Source organism: Pristiophorus japonicus, chromosome 3, assembly GCF_044704955.1.
Source record: "Pristiophorus japonicus isolate sPriJap1 chromosome 3, sPriJap1.hap1, whole genome shotgun sequence".
NCBI classification, from domain to species: Eukaryota; Metazoa; Chordata; class Chondrichthyes; family Pristiophoridae; genus Pristiophorus; species Pristiophorus japonicus.
In genome coordinates, this window is record NC_091979.1 from 326,894,172 (window position 1) to 326,915,511 (window position 21,340).

Here is a 21,340-nt window from a genome sequence, read left to right on the forward strand (position 1 = left end):
TCTGTTCCTTGCTTCTGCCAATAAATGCAACCATTCCATATGACTTCTTAACCAACTTTTCCAACTGGCCAGCTACCTTCAGGGATGTGTGGACAAGCAATCCCAGTTACCTTTGTTCCTCTACACTTCTCAATGTCATACCAGTTGATGTGTATTCCCTTTCCTTGTTAGCCCTCCACAAATGCGCGATCTCTCACATCTCTGGATTAAATTCCATTTGCCACTGCTCTACCTCCTTATCAGTTGATTGATATATTCCTGGAGTCTCCAGCTTTCTTCTTCATTATCAACCACACTGCCTATTTTAATAACACCTGAAAACTTCGTAATCATAACACCTATATTCAAGTTTAGATCATTGATAAATACCATAAAAAGCAATGGATCTGGCACTGAAAACTGCGGAACCCCACTGGAAACATCCTTCCAGTCACAATAACACCGAAATTTGGATCTAATATGCCACTTCGCCCTGAATCACATGGGTTTTACTTAGAAAATGCATAATCATTAAATGTTATCCTGCCTTCATGGGAAAACATCATTAATTGACTGATGATCTTCATTTGCACAACTAAAGAAATGTTAACTGAAGGAGAGTCCTTAATTGAATAACTTATCTGTGCTCTGCACTTTACCTCTGAAGCCATGAACCATTTTGGACACTGTGCTTTAGAAGTCTGCTTCAAAATGTTCATTGCTGGTAACATGTACATGAGACGTTGGAAACAGTGAGATAGACTGTAGTGCAAGGGACTAGTTATTGTGAAACAGCAAAGAAAATATACATTCTGGAAGAATACCATCGAAAAGAAGTGTGACCCAAGCAGCCAAAAAGAAGATGAAGTGCTGAGCCCTTTTCAGCAAAAAATTATTTTCCCTAACATTTCACTGACCGAATCTTCACAAAACAAAAATGATGCTTTTAAAGTCATTAAACCCGAATTGTCGTGCACCCGAATCTTCTGAATCAGATGCCTCTCGTTGTGCCGACTGAATCGTTGTGCCTTTCAATATTCTGCTGACATGAACAGTATTAAATGTGCCACTAACTTATAGAATCAAAGAATAAGGGAATGGTTGCAGCCCGTCGAGCCCATGCCAACTATCAACAAGTCTCACTCCCCTGTCATTTATCCACAGCTGTGCAATTTTTTTCATTCGGATACTTATCCAACTCCGTTTTGAAAGATAAGATTGAGTCTTACTCCACCGCCCTTTAGAGCAGTATATTCCAGATTCTAACCACTTGCTCAGGAATGGCCACTCCTGTTCCGATGTATAAAGGCAGAGAAGCACGGGATCAATTCCTGCCTCACTCACAACCTTGCGAAATACAGCACCGTCATTCTATTCTCGTGACACAAGCTCCAGAAGTGTAGTCCAGCTGTTGAGGTTAAAGCTCTGGTTATGTTCCCAACAACGTTACTGGCACAGCGTTTCCGTAGTGTAGTGGTTATTACGTTCGCCTCACACGCGAAAAGTCCCCGGATTGAAACCGGGCGGAAACATTATGCAAACGTGTTCAATTAATGATTGGATAAAATTAAATCATTCATATTAGTGCTTCAAGATGAACAGAGTGCAGTGTCTCACGATGCTGGTCCATTTGCTGATTTCTCTCTGCAGTTCTGTTCACACTCAAATTCTACACAGTGTCTCTCACTCCCTCCCGTTTCCAGCCCTGACGCTGGAGAAACCATATCTCAAAGCTGCACATTCCGTGCATTCAGGTCAGCTGTGAGAGATTATTAAAGGATCCTGCCACGCCACCACGCTTCACAACAGAAAATTAAAGCCACAAACAAACCCATCGACTAATCGCTCTTCCCCAGCTCCAGAGTGAGTGAGGGCGGGACAAGCCCTAACTTCCGATCTCACACTCTCCAATCAGCCGCTGTCGGCGGAAAGCGGAGAATGCAGCATCAAACAGCGGTTCACCGCCCTTCACTGGGCTGCAAAATGCCACCGTTCGAGACAACGCTCCCCGTACACCAAACAGCAGCCTCATAAGATGCTTCATCTCAGCTTCCTGAGTTCGAGCCCCAGCTTGCACGAACACTTCTTCACTGGAAACACCATTAATTATCTGATTGCCACGTTTCGCATCATGAAAGAAATCCTAACCGATAATTATATCATCATAGAGGTTTACAGCATGGAAGGAGTCATTTTAGCCCATCGTATCTGCACCGGCCAACAAATGTCCAGTTTTAGATGTGTCCCCCTGCACCTTATTGCATTTCATGTGCACATCTCAGTACTTGTTAAATGTGGTGAGGGTTTCTGCCTGCACCACACTTTCAGGCAGTGAGTTTGAGACCCCCACAAACATCTGCATGCAGAATGTTCACTTCAAATCCCCTTTAACCCTTACACTAATTACTTTTAAATTATGCAGCCTGGTTGTTGACCACTCCACTATGTGAAATAGACCCTGTTAATCAACAATATCTAGGCCCCTCCTTTTTATATACACCTTAATGCTGTCGCCCATCAGCCTCCTTTGTTCCAAGGAAAACAAACCCATCCTATCCAATCTGTCCTCATAGCAAAGTTGCTCTACTCCCGGCAACATCTACGTAAATCTCCTCTGTACCCTCTCCAGCGTATTCACGTCCTTCCTTCAATGCGGTGACGAGAACTGCACGCAGTACTCCAGCTGTGGCCTAACCAGAATTTTATACAGTTCTAGCAAAACCCACTTGCTGTTCTGTTCCTTGCTTCTGCCAATAAATGCAACCATTCCATATGACTTCTAAACCAACTTTTCCACCTGACCAGCTACCTTCAGGGATCTGTGGACAAGCAATCCCAGTTACCTTTGTTCCTCTACACTTCTCAATGTCATACCAGTTGATGTGTATTCCCTTTCCTTGTTAGCCCTCCACAAATGCGCGATTTCTCACATCTCTGGATTAAATTCCATTTGCCACTGCTCTACTTCCTTATCAGTTGATTGATTTCTTCCTGGAGTCTCCAGCTTTCTTCTTCATTATCAATCACACTGCCTATTTTAATAACACGTGAAAACTTCGTAATCATAACACCTATATTCAAGTTTAGTTCATTGATAAATACCATAAAAAGCAATGGATCTGGCACTGAAAACTGTGGAACCCCACTGGAAACATCCTTCCAGTCACAAAAACACCCATCAAACATTACCCTTTGCTTCCTGCCTCTGAGCCAAATTTGGATCCAATTTGCCACTTCGCCCTCAATCACATGGGCTTTTACTTAGAAAATGCATAATCATTAAATGTTATCCTGCCTTCATGGGAAAACATCATCAATTGACTGATGATCTTCATTTGCACAACTAAAGAAATGTTAACTGAAGGAGAGTCCTTAATTGAATAACTTAGCTGTGCTCTGCACTTTACCTCTGAATCCATAAACCATTTTGGACACTGTGCTTTAGAAGTCTGCTTCAAAATGTTCATTGCTGGAAACATGTCCATGAGACGTTGGAAACAGTGAGATAGACTGTAGTGCAAGGGACTGGTTATTGTGAAACAGCAAAGAAAATATACATTCTGGAAGAATACCATCGAAAAGCAGTGTGGCCCGAACAGCCAAAAAGAAGATGAAGTGCTGAGCCCTTTTCAGCAAAAAATTATTTTCCCAAACATTTCTCCGACCGAATCTTCACAAAACAAAAATTATGCTTTTAAAGTCATTAAACCCGAATTTTCGTGCACCCGAATCTTCTGAATCAGATGCCTCTCGTTGTGCCGACTGAATCCATGTTCCTTTCAATATTCTGCTGACATACACACTATTAAATGTGCCACTAACTTATAGAATCAAAGAATAAGGGAATGGTTGCAGCCCGTCGAGCCCATGCCAACTCTCAACAAGTCTCACTCCCCTGTCATTTACCCACAGCTGTGCAATTTTTTTCATTCGGATACTTATCCAGCTCCGTTTTGAAAGATAAGATTGAGTCTGACTCCACCGCCCTTTAGAGCAGTGTATTCCAGATTCTAACCACTTGCTGAGGAATGGCCACTCCTGTTCCTATGTATAAAGGCAGAGAAACACGGGATCAATTCCTGCCTCACTCACAACCTTGCTAAATATAGCACCGTCATTCTATTCTCGTGACACAAGCTCCAGAAGCGTAGTGCAGCTGTTGAGGTTAAAGCTCTGGTTATGTTCCCAACAATGTTACTGGCACAGCGTTTCCGTAGTGTAGTGGTTATCACGTTCGCGTCACACGCGAAAGATCCCCGATTCGAAACTGGGCGGAAACATTATGCAAACGTGTTCAATTAATGATTAGATAAAATTAAATCATTCATATTAGTGGTTCAATATTAACAGAGTGCAGTGTCTCACGATGCTGGTCCATTTTCTGTTTTCTCTCTGCAGTTCTGTTCACACTCAAATTCTACACAGTGTATCTCACTCCCTCCCGTTTCCAGCCCTGACGCTGGAGAAACAATATCTCAAAGCTGCACATTCCGTGCATTCAGGTCAGCTGTGAGAGATTATTAAAGGATCCTGCCACGCCACCACGCTTCACAACAGAAAATTAATGCCACAAACAAACCCATCGAATAATCGCTCTTCCCCAGCTCCAGAGTGAGTGAGGGCGGGACAAGCCCAAACTTCCGCTCCCACACTCTCCAATCAGCCGCTGCCGGCGGAAAGCGGAGAATGCAGCATCAAACAGCGGTTTACCGCCCTTCACTGGGCTGCAAAATGCCACCGTTCGAGACAACGCTCACCGTACACCGAACAGCAGCCTCATAAGATGCTTCATCTCAGCTTCCTGACTTCGAGCCCCAGCTTGCACGAACACTTCTTCACTGGAAACACCATTAATTATCTGATTGCCACGTTTTGCATCATGAAAGTAATCCTTACCGATCATTATATAATCATAGAGGTTTACAGCATGGAAGGAGTCATTTAAGCCCATCGTATCTGCACCGGCCAACAAATGTCCAGTTTTAGGTGTGTCCCCCTGCACCTTATTGCATTTCATGTGCACATCTCAGAACTTGTTAAATGTGGTGAGGGTTTCTGCCTGCACCACACTTTCAGGCCGTGAGTTTGAGACCCCCACAAACATCTGCATGCAGAATGTTCACTTCAAATCCCCTTTAACCCTTACACTAATTTCTTTTAAATTATGCAGCCTGGTTGTTGACCACTCCACTATGTGAAATAGACCCTTTTAATCAACAATATCTAGGCCCCTCCTTTTTATTTACACCTTAATGCTGTCGCCCATCAGCCTCCTCTGTTCCAAGGAAAACAAACCCATCCTATCCAATCTGTCCTCAGAGCAAAGTTGCTCCACTCCCGGCAACATCTACGTAAATCTCCTCTGTACCCTCTCCAGCGTATTCACGTCCTTCCTTCAATGCGGTGACTAGAACTGCACGCAGTACTCCAGCTGTGGCCTAACCAGAATTGTATACAGTTCTAGCAAAACCCACTTGCTGTTCTGTTCCTTGCTTCTGCCAATAAATGCAACCATTCCATATGACTTCTTAACCAACTTTTCCAACTGACCAGCTACCTTCAGGGATCTGTGGACAAGCAATCCCAGTTACCTTTGTTCCTCTACACTTCTCAATTTCATACCAGTTGATGTGTATAACCCTTTCCTTGTTAGCCCTCCACAAATGCGCGATCTCTCACATCTCTGGATTAAATTCCATTTGCCACTGCTCTACCCCCTGATCAGTTGATTGATATCTTCCTGGAGTCTCCAGCTTTCTTCTTCATTATCAATCACACTGCCTATTTTAATAACACCTGAAAACTTCGTAATCATAACACCTATATTCAAGTTTAGTTCATTGATAAATAGCATAAAAAGCAATGGATCTGGCACTGAAAACTGTGGAACCCCACTAGAAACATCCTTCCAGTCACAAAAGCACCCATCAAACATTACCCTTTGCTTCCTGCCTCTGAGCCAAATTTGGATCCAATTTGCCACTTCGCCCTGAATCACATGGGCTTTTACTTAGAAAATGCATAATCATTAAATGTTATCCTGCCTTCATGGGAAAACATCATTTATTGACTGATGATCTTCATTTGCACAACTAAAGAAATGTTAACTGAAGGAGAGTCCTTAATTGAATAACTTAGCTGTGCTCTGCACTTTACCTCTGAATCCATAAACCATTTTGGACACTGTGCTTTAGAAGTCTGCTTCAAAATGTTCATTGCTGGTAACATGTACATGAGACGTTGGAAACAGTGAGATAGACTGTAGTGCAAGGGACTGCTTATTGTGAAACAGCAAAGAAAATATGCATTCTGGAAAAATAACATCGAAAAGAAGTGTGGCCCTAACAGCCAAAAAGAAGATGACGTGCTGAGCCCTTCTCAGGAAAAACTTCTTTTCCCAAACATTTCTCTGACCGAATCTTCACAAAACAAAAATTATGCTTTTAAAGTCATTAAACCCGAATTTTCGTGCACCCGAATCTTCTGAATCAGATGCCTCTCGTTGTGCCGACTGAATCCATGTCCCTTTCAATATTCTGCTGACATGCACACTATTAAATGTGCCACTAACTTATAGAATCAAAGAATAAGGGAATGGTTGCAGCCCGTCGAGCCCATGCCATCTCTCAACAAGTCTCACTTCCCTGTCATTTACCCACAGCTGTGCAACTTTTTTTCATTCGGATACTGATCCAACTCCGTTTTGAAAGATAAGATTGAGTCTGACATTCCCGCCCTTTAGAGCAGTGTATTCCAGATTCTAACCACTTGCTGAGGAATGGCCACTCCTGTTCCTATGTATAAAGGCAGAAAAACACGGGATCAATTCCTGCCTCACTCACAACCTTGCTAAATTTCGCACCGTCATTCTATTCTCGTGACACAAGCTCCAGAAGCGTAGTCCAGCTGTTGAGGTTAAAGCTCTGGTTATATTCCCAACAATGTTACTGGCACAGCGTTTCCGTAGTGTAGTGGTTATCACGTTCGCCTCACTCGCGAAAGATCCCCGGTTCGAAACTGGGCGGAAACATTATGCAAACGTGTTCAATTAATGATTAGATAAAATTAAATCATTCATATTAGTGGTTCAATATTAACAGAGTGCAGTGTCTCACGATGCTGGTCCATTTTCTGATTTCTCTCTGCAGTTCTGTTCACACTCAAATTCTACACAGTGTCTCTCACTCCCTCCCGTTTCCAGCCCTGACGCTGGAGAAACAATATCTCAAAGCTGCACATTCCGTGCATTCAGGTCAGCTGTGAGAGATTATTAAAGGATCCTGCCACGCCACCACGCTTCACAACAGAAAATTAAAGCCACAAACGAACCCATCGAATAATCGCTCTTCCCCAGCTCCAGAGTGAGTGAGGGCGGGACAAGCCCAAACTTCCGCTCCCACACTCTCCAATCAGCCGCTGTCGGCGGAAAGCGGAGAATGCAGCATCAAACAGCGGTTTACCGCACTTCACTGGGCTGCAAAATGCCACCGTTCGAGACAACGCTCCCTGTACACCAAACAGCAGCCTCATAAGATGCTTCATCTCAGCTTCCTGAGTTCGAGCCCCAGCTTGCACGAACACTTCTTCACTGGAAACACCATTAATTATCTGATTGCCACGTTTTGCATCATGAAAGTAATCCTTACCGATAATTATATAATCATAGAGGTTTACAGCATGGAAGGAGTCATTTAAGCCCATCGTATCTGCACCGGCCAACAAATGTCCAGTTTTAGATGTGTCCCCCTGCACCTTATTGCATTTCATGTGCACATCTCAGAACTTGTTAAATGTGGTGAGGGTTTCTGCCTGCACCACACTTTCAGGCAGTGAGTTTGAGACCCCCACAAACATCTGCATGCAGAATGTTCACTTCAAATCCCCTTTAACCCTTACACTAATTACTTTTAAATTATGCAGCCTGGTTGTTGACCACTCCACTATGTGAAATAGACCCTGTTAATCAACAATATCTAGGCCCCTCCTTTTTATATACACCTTAATGCTGTCGCCCATCAGCCTCCTCTGTTCCAAGGAAAACAAACCCATCCTATCCAATCTGTCCTCATAGCAAAGTTGCTCTACTCCCGCCAACATCTACGTAAATCTCCTCTGTACCCTCTCCAGCGTATTCACGTCCTGCCTTCAATGCGGTGACTAGAACTGCACGCAGTACTCCAGCTGTGGCCTAACCAGAATTTTATACAGTTCTAGCAAAACCCACTTGCTGTTCTGTTCCTTGCTTCTGCCAATAAATGCAACCATTCCATATGACTTCTTAACCAACTTTTCCAACTGACCAGCTACCTTCAGGGATCTATGGACAAGCAATCCCAGTTACCTTTGTTCCTCTACACTTCTCAATGTCATACCAGTTGATGTGTATTCCCTTTCCTTGTTAGCCCTCCACAAATGCGCGATTTCTCACATCTCTGGATTAAATTCCATTTGCCACTGCTCTACTTCCTTATCAGTTAATTGATTTCTTCCTGGAGTCTCCAGCTTTCTTCTTCATTATCAATCACACTGCCTATTTTAATAACACGTGAAAACTTCGTGATCATAACACCTATATTCAAGTTTAGTTCATTGATAAATACCATAAAAAGCAATGGATCTGGCACTGAAAACTGTGGAACCCCACTGGAAACATCCTTCCAGTCACAAAAACACCCATCAAACATTACCCTTTGCTTCCTGCCTCTGAGCCAAATTTGGATCCAATTTGCCACTTCGCCCTCAATCACATGGGCTTTTACTTAGAAAATGCATAATCATTAAATGTTATCCTGCCTTCATGGGAAAACATCATTAATTGACTGATGATCTTCATTTGCACAACTAAAGAAAAGTTAACTGAAGGAGAGTCCTTAATTGAATAACTTAGCTGTGCTCTGCACTTTACCTCTGAATCCATAAACCATTTTGGACACTGTGCTTTAGAAGTCTGCTTCAAAATGTTCATTGCTGGAACCATGTACATGAGACGTTGGAAACAGTGAGATAGACTGTAGTGCAAGGGACTGGTTATTGTGAAACAGCAAAGAAAATATACATTCTGGAAGAATACCATCGAAAAGCAGTGTGGCCCGAACAGCCAAAAAGAAGATGAAGTGCTGAGCCCTTTTCAGCAAAAAATTATTTTCCCAAACATTTCTCCGACCGAATCTTCACAAAACAAAAATTATGCTTTTAAAGTCATTAAACCCGAATTTTCGTGCACCCGAATCTTCTGAATCAGATGCCTCTCGTTGTGCCGACTGAATCCATGTTCCTTTCAATATTCTGCTGACATGCACACTATTAAATGTGCCACTAACTTATAGAATCAAAGAATAAGGGAATGGTTGCAGCCCGTCGAGCCCATGCCAACTCTCAACAAGTCTCACTCCCCTGTCATTTACCCACAGCTGTGCAATTTTTTTCATTCGGATACTTATCCAGCTCCGTTTTGAAAGATAAGATTGAGTCTGACTCCACCGCCCTTTAGAGCAGTGTATTCCAGATTCTAACCACTTGCTGAGGAATGGCCACTCCTGTTCCTATGTATAAAGGCAGAGAAACACGGGATCAATTCCTGCCTCACTCACAACCTTGCTAAATATAGCACCGTCATTCTGTTCTCGTGACACAAGCTCCAGAAGCGTAGTGCAGCTGTTGAGGTTAAAGCTCTGGTTATGTTCCCAACAATGTTACTGGCACAGCGTTTCCGTAGTGTAGTGGTTATCACGTTCGCCTCACACGCGAAAGATCCCCAGTTCGAAACCGGGCGGAAACATTATGCAAACGTGTTCAATTAATGATTAGATAAAATTAAATCATTCATATTATTGGTGCAATATTAACAGAGTGCAGTGTATCACGATGCTGGTCCATTTTCTGATTTCTCTCTGCAGTTCTGTTCACACTCAAATTCTACACAGTGTCTCTCACTCCCTCCCGTTTCCAGCCCTGACGATGGAGAAACAATATCTCAAAGCTGCACATTCCGTGCATTCAGGTCAGCTGTGAGAGATTATTAAAGGATCCTGCCACGCCACCACGCTTCACAACAGAAAATTAAAGCCACAAACAAACCCATCGAATAATCGCTCTTCCCCAGCTCCAGAGTGAGTGAGGGCGGGACAAGCCCAAACTTCCGCTCCCACACTCTCCAATCAGCCGCTGCCGGCGGAAAGCGGAGAATGCAGCATCAAACAGCGGTTTACCGCCCTTCACTGGGCTGCAAAATGCCACCGTTCGAGACAACGCTCACCGTACACCGAACAGCAGCCTCATAAGATGCTTCATCTCAGCTTCCTGACTTCGAGCCCCAGCTTGCACGAACACTTCTTCACTGGAAACACCATTAATTATCTGATTGCCACGTTTTGCATCATGAAAGTAATCCTTACCGATAATTATATAATCATAGAGGTTTACAGCATGGAAGGAGACATTTAAGTCCATCGTATCTGCACCGGCCAACAAATGTCCCGTTTTAGGTGTGTCCCCCTGCACCTTATTGCATTTCATGTGCACATCTCAGAACTTGTTAAATGTGGTGAGGGTTTCTGCCTGCACCACACTTTCAGGCAGTGAGTTTGAGACCCCCACAAACATCTGCATGCAGAATGTTCACTTCAAATCCCCTTTAACCCTTACACTAATTTCTTTTAAATTATGCAGCCTGGTTGTTGACCACTCCACTATGTGAAATAGACCCTTTTAATCAACAATATCTAGGCCCCTCCTTTTTATTTACACCTTAATGCTGTCGCCCATCAGCCTCCTCTGTTCCAAGGAAAACAAACCCATCCTATCCAATCTGTCCTCAGAGCAAAGTTGCTCCACTCCCGGCAACATCTACGTAAATCTCCTCTGTACCCTCTCCAGCGTATTCACGTCCTTCCTTCAATGCGGTGACTAGAACTGCACGCAGTACTCCAGCTGTGGCCTAACCAGAATTGTATACAGTTCTAGCAAAACCCACTTGCTGTTCTGTTCCTTGCTTCTGCCAATAAATGCAACCATTCCATATGACTTCTTAACCAACTTTTCCAACTGACCAGCTACCTTCAGGGATCTGTGGACAAGCAATCCCAGTTACCTTTGTTCCTCTACACTTCTCAATTTCATACCAGTTGATGTGTATTCCCTTTCCTTGTTAGCCCTCCACAAATGCGCGATGTCTCACATCTCTGGATTAAATTCCATTTGCCACTGCTCTACCCCCTGATCAGTTGATTGATATCTTCCTGGAGTCTCCAGCTTTCTTCTTCATTATCAATCACACTGCCTATTTTAATAACACCTGAAAACTTCGTAATCATAACACCTATATTCAAGTTTAGTTCATTGATAAATAGCATAAAAAGCAATGGATCTGGCACTGAAAACTGTGGAACCCCACTGGAAACATCCTTCCAGTCACAAAAACACCCATCAAACATTACCCTTTGCTTCCTGCCTCTGAGCCAAATTTGGATCCAATTTGCCACTTCGCCCTGAATCACATGGGCTTTTACTTAGAAAATGCATAATCATTAAATGTTATCCTGCCTTCATGGGAAAACATCATTTATTGACTGATGATCTTCATTTGCACAACTAAAGAAATGTTAACTGAAGGAGAGTCCTTAATTGAATAACTTAGCTGTGCTCTGCACTTTACCTCTGAATCCATAAACCATTTTGGACACTGTGCTTTAGAAGTCTGCTTCAAAATGTTCATTGCTGGTAACATGTACATGAGACGTTGGAAACAGTGAGATAGACTGTAGTGCAAGGGACTGCTTATTGTGAAACAGCAAAGAAAATATGCATTCTGGAAAAATAACATCGAAAAGAAGTGTGGCCCTAACAGCCAAAAAGAAGATGAAGTGCTGAGCCCTTCTCAGGAAAAACTTCTTTTCCCAAACATTTCTCTGACCGAATCTTCACAAAACAAAAATTATGCTTTTAAAGTCATTAAACCCGAATTTTCGTGCACCCGAATCTTCTGAATCAGATGCCTCTCGTTGTGCCGACTGAATCCATGTCCCTTTCAATATTCTGCTGACATGCACACTATTAAATGTGCCACTAACTTATAGAATCAAAGAATAAGGGAATGGTTGCAGCCCGTCGAGCCCATGCCATCTCTCAACAAGTCTCACTCCCCTGTCATTTACCCACAGCTGTGCAACTTTTTTTCATTCGGATACTGATCCAACTCCGTTTTGAAAGATAAGATTGAGTCTGACATTCCCGCCCTTTAGAGCAGTGTATTCCAGATTCTAACCACTTGCTGAGGAATGGCCACTCCTGTTCCTATGTATAAAGGCAGAAAAACACAGGATCAATTCCTGCCTCACTCACAACCTTGCTAAATATAACACCGTCATTCTATTCTCGTGACACAAGCTCCAGAAGCGTAGTCCAGCTGTTGAGGTTAAAGCTCTGGTTATATTCCCAACAATGTTACTGGCACAGCGTTTCCGTAGTGCAGTGGTTATCACGTTCGCCTCACTCGCGAAAGATCCCCGGTTCGAAACTGGGCGGAAACATTATGCAAACGTGTTCAATTAATGATTAGATAAAATTAAATCATTCATATTAGTGGTTCAATATTAACAGAGTGCAGTGTCTCACGATGCTGGTCCATTTTCTGATTTCTCTCTGCAGTTCTGTTCACACTCAAATTCTACACAGTGTCTCTCACTCCCTCCCGTTTCCAGCCCTGACGCTGGAGAAACAATATCTCAAAGCTGCACAATCCGTGCATTCAGGTCAGCTGTGAGAGATTATTAAAGGATCCTGCCACGCCAGCACGCTTCACAACAGAAAATTAAAGCCACAAACAAACCCATCGAATAATCGCTCTTCCCCAGCTCCAGAGTGAGTGAGGGCGGGACAAGCCCAAACTTCCACTCCCACACTCTCCAATCAGCCGCTGCCGGCGGAAAGCGGAGAATGCAGCATCAAACAGCGGTTTACCGCCCTTCACTGGGCTGCAAAATGCCACCATTCGAGACAACGCTCCCTGTACACCGAACAGCAGCCTCATAAGATGCTTCATCTCAGCTTCCTGAGTTCGAGCCCCAGCTTGCACGAACACTTCTGCACTGGAAACACCATTAATTATCTGATTGCCACGTTTTGCATCATGAAAGTAATCGTAACCGATAATTATATTATCATAGAGGTTTACAGCATGGAAGGAGTCATTTAAGCCCATCGTATCTGCACCGGCCTACAATTGCCCAGTTTTAGGTGTGCACCCCTGCAACTTATTGCATTTCATGTGCACATCTAAGAACTTGTTAAATGTGGTGAGTGTTTCTGCCTGCACCACACTTTCAGGCAGTGAGTTTGAGACCCCCACAAACATCTGCATGCAGAATGTTCACTTCAAATCCCATTTAACCCTTACACTAATTACTTTAAAATTATGCAGCCTGGTTGTTGACCACTCCACTCTGTGAAATAGAACCTTTCAATCGACAATATCTAGGCCCCTCCTATTTTTATAAACCTCAATGCTGTCGCCCATCAGCCTCCTCTGTTCCAAGGAAAACAAACCCATCCTATCCAATCTGTCCTCATAGCAAAGTTGCTCCACTCCCGGCAACATCTACGTAAATCTCCTCTGTACCCTCTCCAGCGTATTCACGTCCTTCCTTCAATGCGGTGACTAGAACTGCACGCAGTACTCCAGCTGTGGCCTAACCAGAATTTTATACAGTTCTAGCATAACCCACTTGCTGTTCTGTTCCTTGCTTCTGCCAATAAATGCAACCATTCCATATGACTTCTTAACCAACTTTTCCAACTGGCCAGCTACCTTCAGGGATCTGTGGATAAGCAATCCCAGTTACCTTTGTTCCTCTACACTTCTCAATGTCATACCAGTTGATGTGTATTCCCTTTCCTTGTTAGCCCTCCACAAATGCGCGATCTCTCACATCTCTGGATTAAATTCCATTTGCCACTGCTCTACCCCCTTATCAGTTGATTGATATCTTCCTGGAGTCTCCAGCTTTCTTCTTCATTATCAACCACACTGCCTATTTTAATAACACCTGAAAACTTCGTAATCATAACACCTATATTCAAGTTTAGATCATTGATAAATACCATAAAAAGCAATGGATCTGGCACTGAAAACTGCGGAACCCCACTGGAAACATCCTTCCAGTCACAAAAACACCCATCAAACATTACCCTTTGCTTCCTGCCTCTGAGCCAAATTTGGATCCAATTTGCCACTTCGCCCTGAATCACATGGGCTTTTACTTAGAAAATGCATAATCATTAAATGTTATCCTGCCTTCATAGGAAAACATCATTAATTGACTGATGATCTTCATTTGCACAACTAAAGAAATGTTAACTGAAGGAGAGTCCTTAATTGAATAACTTATCTGTGCTCTGCACTTTACTTCTGAATCTATAAACCATTTTGGACACTGTGCTTTAGAAGTCTGCTTCAAAATGTTCATTGCTGGTAACATGTACATGAGACGTTGGAAACAGTGAGACAGACTGTAGTGCAAGGGACTGGTTCTTGTGAAACAGGAAAGAAAATATACATTCTGGAAGAATACCATCGAAAAGAATTGTCGCCCTAACAGCCAAAAAGAAGATGAAGTGCTGAGCCCTTTTCAGCAAAAAATTATTTTCCCAAACATTTCTCTGACCGAATCTTCACAAAACAAAAATGATGCTTTTAAAGTCATTAAACCCGAATTTTCGTGCACCCGAATCTTCTGAATCAGATGCCTCTCGTTGTGCCGACTGAATCCATGTCACTTTCAATATTCTACTGACATGCACACTATTAAATGTGCCACTAACTTATAGAATCAAAGAATAAGGGAATGGTTGCAGCCCGTCGAGCCCATGCCAACTCTCAACAAGTCTCACTCCCCTGTGATTTACCCACAGCTGTGCAATTTCTTTCATTCGGATACTTATCCAACTCCGTTTTGAAAGATAAGATTGAGTCTGACTCCACCGCGCTTTAGAGCAGTGTATTCCAGATTCTAACCACTTGCTGAGGAATGGCCACTCCTGTTCCTATGAATAAAGGCAGAGAAACACGCGATCAATTCCTGCCACACTCACAACCTTGCTAAATATAGCACCGTCATTCTATTCTCGTGACACAAGCTCAAGAAGTGTAGTCCAGCTGTTGAGGTTAAAGCTCTGGTTATGTTCCCAACAATGTTACTGCCACAGCGTTTCCGTAGTGTAGTGGTTATCACTTTCGCCTCACACGTGAAAGTTCCCTGGGTGGAAACATTATGCAAACGTGTTCAATTAATGATTAGATAAAATCAAATCATTCATATTAGTGGTTCAATATTAACAGAGTGCAGTGTCTCACGATGCTGTTCCATTTGCTGATTTCTCTCTGCAGTTCTGTCCACACTCAAATTCTACACAGTGTATCTCACTCCCTCCCGTTTCCAGCCCTGATGCTGGAGAAACCATATCTCAAAGCTGCACATTCCGTGCATTCAGGTCAGCTGTGAGAGATTATTAAAGGATCCTGCCACGCCACCACGCTTCACAACAGAAAATTAAAGCCACAAACAAACCCATCGACTAATCGCTCTTCCCCAGCTCCAGAGTGAGTGAGGGCGGGACAAGCCCTAACTTCCGCTCCCACACTCTCCAATCAGCCGCTGCCGGCGGAAAACGGAGAATGCAGCATCAAACAGCGGTTTACCACCCTTCACTGGGCTGCAAAATGCCACCATTCGAGAGAACGCTCCCCGTACACCGAACAGCAGTCTCATAAGATGCATCATCTCAGCTTCCTGAGTTCGAGCCCCAGCTTGCACGAACACTTCTTCAATGGAAACACCATTAATTATCTGATTGCCACGTTTTGCATCATGAAAGTAATCCTAAGCGATAATTATATAATCATAGAGGTTTACAGCATGGAAGGAGTCATTTAAGCCCATCGTATCTGCACCGGCCAACAAATGCCCAGTTTTAGGTGTGTACCCCTGCACCTTATTGCATTTCATGTGCACATCTAAGAACTTGTTAAATGTGGTGAGTGTTTCTGCCTGCACCACACGTTCAGGCAGTGAGTTTGAGACCCTCACAAACATCTGCATGCAGAATGTTCACTTCAAATCCCCTTTAACCTTGACACTAATTTCTTTGAAATTATGCAGCCTGGTTGTTGACCACTCCACTATGTGAAATAGACCCTTTTAATCAACAATATCTAGGCCCCTCCTATTTTTATACACCTCAATGCTGTCGCCCATCAGCCTCCTCTGTTCCAAGGAAATCAAACCCATCCTATCCAATCTGTCCTCATAGCAAAGTTGCTCCACTCCCGGCAACATCTACGTAAATCTCCTCTGTACCCTCTCCAGTGTATTCACGTTCTTCCTTCAATGCGGTGACCAGAACTGCACGCAGTACTCCAGCTGTGGCCTAACCAGAATTTTATACAGTTCTAGCATAACCCACTTGCTGTTCCGTTCCTTGCTTCTGCCAATAAATGCAACCATTCCATATGACTTCTTAACGAACTTTTCCAACTGGCCAGCTACCTTCAGGGATCTGTGGACAAGCAATCCCAGTTACCTTTGTTCCTCTACTTCTCAATGTCATACCAGTTGATGTGTATTCCCTTTCCTTGTTAGCCCTCCACAAATGCACGATCTCTCACATCTCTGGATTAAATTACATTTGCCACTGCTCTACCCCCTTATCAGTTGATTGATATCTTCCTGGAGTCTCCAGCTTTCTTCTTCATTATCAACCACACTGCCTATTTTAATAACACCTGAAAACTTCGTAATCATAACACCTATATTCAAGTTTAGATCATTGATAAATACCATAAAAAGCAATGGATCTGGCACTGAAAACTGTGGAACCCCACTGGAAACATCCTTCCAGTCACAAAAACACCCATCAAACATTACCCTTTGCTTCCTGCCTCTGAGCCAAATTTGGATCCAATTTGCCACTTCGCCCTGAATCACATGGGCGTTTACTTAGAAAATTCATAATCATTAAATGTTATCCTGCCTTCATGGGAAAACATCATTAATTGACTGATGATCTTCATTTGCACAACTAAAGAAATGTTAACTGAAGGAGAGTCCTTAATTGAATAACTTATCTGTGCTCTGCACTTTACCTCTGAATCCATAAACCATTTTGGACACTGTGCTTTAGAAGTGTGCTTCAAAATGTTCCTTTCTGGTAACATGTACATGGGACGTTGGAAACAGTGAGATAGACTGTAGTGCAAGGGACTGGTTAATGTGAAACAGCAAAGAAAATATACATTCTGGAAGAATACTATGGAAAAGAAGTGTGGCCCTAACAGCCAAAAAGAAGATGAAGTGCTGAGGTCTTTTCAGTAAAAAATTCTTTTCCCAAACATTTCTCTGACCGAATCTTCACAAAACAAAAATGAAGCTTTTAAAGTCATTAAACCCGAATTTATGTGCACCCAAATCTTCTGAATCAGATGCCTCTCGTTGTGCCGACTGAATCCATGTCCCTTCCAATATTCTGCTGACATGCACATTACTAAATGTGCCACTAACTTATACAATCAAAGAATAAGGGAATGGTTGCAGCCCGTCGAGCTCATGCCAACTCTCAACAAGTCTCACTCCCCTGTCATTTACCCACAGCTGTGCAATTTCTTTCATTCGGATACTGATCAAACTCCGTTTTGAAAGATAAGATTGAGTCTGACTCCACCGCGCTTTAGCGCAGTGTATTCCAGATTCTAACCACTTGCTGAGGAATGGCCACTCCTGTTCCTATGTATAAAGGCAGAGAAACACGCGATCAATTCCTGCCACACTCACAACCTTGCTAAATATAGCACCGTCATTCTATTCTCATGACACAAGCTCCAGAAGTGTGGTCCAGCTGTTGAGGTTAAAGCTCTGGTTATGTTCCCAACAATGTTACTGCCACAGCGTTTCCGTAGTGTAGTGGTTATCACTTTCGCCTCACACGCGAAAGGTCCCTGGGTGGAAACATTATGCAAACGTGTTCAATTAATGATAAGATAAAATTAAATCATTCTTTTGAGTGGTTCAATATTAACAGAGTGCAGTGTCTCACGATGCTGTTCCATTTACTGTTTTCTCTCTACAGTTCTGTACACACTCAAATTCTACACAGTGTCTCTCACTCCCTCCCGTTTCCAGCCCTGACGCTGGAGAAACCATATCTCAAAGCTGCACATTCCGTGCATTCAGGTCAGCTGTGAGAGATTATTAAAGGATCCTGCCACACCGCCACGCTTCACAACAGAAAATTAAAGCCACAAACAAACCCATCGACTAATCGCTCTTCCCCAGCTCCAGAGTGAGTGAGGGCGGGACAAGCCCTAACTTCCGCTCCCACACTCTCCAATCAACCGCTGCCGGCGGAAAGCGGAAAATGCAGCATCAAACAGCGGTTTACCGCCCTTCACTGGGCTGCAAAATGCCACCGTTCGAAACAACGCTCCCCGTGCACCGAACAGCAGCCTCATAAGATGCTTCATCTCAGCTTCGTGAGTTCGAACCCGAGCTTGCACGAACACTTCTTCACTGGAAACACCATTAATTATCTGATTGCCACGTTTTGCATCATGAAAGTAATCCTAACTGATAATTATATAATCATAGAGATTTACAGCATGGAAGGAGTCATTTAATCCCATCGTATCTGCACCGGCCAACAAATGCCCAGTTTTAGGTGTGTACCCCTGCACCTTATTGCATTTCATGTGCACATCTAAAAACTTGTTAAATGTGGTGAGGGTTTCGGCCTGCACCACACTTTCAGGCAGTGAGTTTGAGACCCCCACAAACATCTGCATGCAGAATGTTCACTTCAAATCCCCTTTAACCCTTACACTAATTACTTTTAAATTATGCAGCCTGGTTGTTGACCACTCCGCTATGTGAAATAGACACTTCTAATCAAAAATATCTAGGCCCCTCCTATTTTTATACACCTCAATGCTGTCGCCCATCAGCTTCCTCTGTTCTAAGGAAAACAAACCCATCCTATCCAATCTGTCCTCATAGCAAAGTTGCTCCACTTCCGGCAACATCTACGTAAATCTCCTCTGTACCCTCTCCAGCGTATTCACGTTCTTCCTTCAATGCGGTGACCAGAACTGCACGCAGTACTCCAGCTGTGGCCCAAACAGACTTTTATACAGTTCTAGCTTAAGCCACTTGCTGTTCTGTTCCTTGCTTCTGCCAATAAATGCAACCATTCCATATGACTTCTTTACCAACTTTTCCAACTTGCCAGCTACCTTCAGGGATCTGTGGACATGCAATCCCAGTTACCTTTGTTCCTCTACACTTCTCAATGTCATACCAGTTGATGTGTATTCCCTTTCCTTGTTAACCCTCCACAAATGCGCGATCTCTCACATCTCTGGATTAAATTCCATTTGCCACTGCTCTACCCCCTTATCAGTTGATTGATATCTTCCTGGAGTCTCCAGCTTTCTTCTTCATTATCAACCCACTGCCGATTTTAATAACACCTGAAAATTTCGGAATCATAACACCTATATTCAAGTTTAGATCATTGATAAATACCATAAAAAGCAATGGATCTGGCACTGAAAACTGCGGAACCCAACTGGAAACATCCTTCCAGTCACAAAAACACCCATCAAACATTAGCCTTTCCTTCCTGCCTCTGAGCCAAATTTGGATCCAATTTGCCACTTCGCCCTGAATCACATGGGCTTTTACTTAGAAAATGCATAATCATTAAATGTTATCCTGCCTTCATGGGAAAACATCATTATTTGACTGATGATCTTCATTTGCACAACTAAAGAAATGTTAACTGAAGGAGAGTCCTTAATTGAATAACTTATCTGTGCTCTGCACTTTACCTCTGAATCCATAAACCATTTTTGACACTGTGCTTTAGAAGTCTGCTTCAAAATGTTCATTGCTGTTAACATGTACATGAAACGTTGGAAACAGTGAGATAGACTGCAGTGCAAGGGACTGGTTATTGTGAAACAGCAAAGAAAATATACATTCTGGAAGAATACCATCGAAAAGAAGTGTGACCCAAGCAGCCAAAAAGAAGATGAAGTGCTGAGCCCTTTTCAGCAAAAAATTATTTTCCCTAACATTTCTCTGACCGAATCTTCACAAAACAAAAATGATGCTTTTAAAGTCATTAAACCCGAATTGCCGCGCACCCGAATCTTCTGAATCAGATGCTTCTCGTTGTGCCGACTGCATCCATGTCCCTTTCAATATTCTGCTGACATGCACACTATTAAATGTGCCACTAACTTATAGAATCAAAGAATAAGGGAATGGTTGCAGCCCGTCGAGCCCTTGCAAACTCTCAACAAGTCTCACCCCCCTGTCATTTACCCACAGCCGTGCAATTTTTTTCATTCGGATACTTATCCAACTCCGTTTTGAAAGATAAGATTGAGTCTGACTCCACCTGCCTTTAGAGCAGTGTATTCCAGATTATAACCACTGGCTGAGGAATGGCCACTCCTGTTCCTATGTATAAAGGCAGAGAAACACGGGATCAATTCCTGCCTCACTCACAACCTTGCGAAATATAGCACCGTCATTCTATTCTCGTGACACAAGCTCCAAAAGTGTAGTCCAGCTGTTGAGGTTAAAGCTCTGGTTATGCTCCCAACAATGTTACTGCCACAGCGTTTCCGTAGTGTAGTGGTTATCACGTTTGCCTCACACGCGTAAGGTCCCCGGTTCGAAACCGGGCGGAAACATTATGCAAACGTGTTCAATTAATGATTAGATAAAATTAAATCATTCAGATTAGTGGTTCAATATTAACAGAGTGCAGTGTCTCACGATGCTGGTCCATTTGCTGATTTCTCTCTGCAGCTCTGTTCACATTCACATTCTACACAGTGTCTCTCACTCCCTCCCGTTTCCAGCCCTGACGCTGGAGAAACCATATCTCAAAGCTGCACATTCTGTGCATTCAGCTCAGCTGTGAGAGATTATTTAAGGATCCTGCCACGCCACCACGCTTCACAACAGAAAATTAAAGCCACAAACAAACCCATCGACTTATCGCTCTTCCGCAGCTCCAGAGTGAGTGAGGGCGGGACAAGCCCTAACTTCCGCTCCCACACTCTCCAATCAGCGGCTGCCGGCGGAAAGCGGAGAATGCAGCATCAAACAGCGGTTTACCGCCCTTCACTGGGCTGCAAAATGCCACCGTTCGAGACAACGCTCCCCGTACACCAAACAGCAGCCTCATAAGATGCTTCATCTCAGCTTCCTGAGTTCGAGCCCCAGCTTGCACGAACACTTCTTCACTGGAAACACCATTAATTATCTGATTGCCACGTTTTGCATCATGAAAGTAATCCTAA

The 21,340-nt window shown here is 43.3% G+C and overlaps 5 non-coding genes across 5 annotated transcripts; all 5 read left to right on the forward strand.

Annotated features, from left to right (window-relative positions):
• The first annotated feature begins 1,438 nt into the window (after positions 1-1,438).
• trnav-cac (transfer RNA valine (anticodon CAC)) lies at positions 1,439-1,511 on the forward strand. Its single transcript has one exon. It is a non-coding gene; the product is annotated as a tRNA-Val (tRNA).
• A 5,425-nt stretch (positions 1,512-6,936) lies between these two features.
• On the forward strand, positions 6,937-7,009 carry trnav-cac (transfer RNA valine (anticodon CAC)). The gene has a single exon. It is a non-coding gene; the product is annotated as a tRNA-Val (tRNA).
• Positions 7,010-9,684: 2,675 nt separating this feature from the next.
• Positions 9,685-9,757, forward strand: trnav-cac (transfer RNA valine (anticodon CAC)). Its single transcript has one exon. It is a non-coding gene; the product is annotated as a tRNA-Val (tRNA).
• Positions 9,758-12,433: 2,676 nt separating this feature from the next.
• On the forward strand, positions 12,434-12,506 carry trnav-cac (transfer RNA valine (anticodon CAC)). Its single transcript has one exon. It is a non-coding gene; the product is annotated as a tRNA-Val (tRNA).
• An 8,146-nt stretch (positions 12,507-20,652) lies between these two features.
• Positions 20,653-20,725, forward strand: trnav-cac (transfer RNA valine (anticodon CAC)). Its single transcript has one exon. It is a non-coding gene; the product is annotated as a tRNA-Val (tRNA).
• Positions 20,726-21,340: the final 615 nt, after the last annotated feature.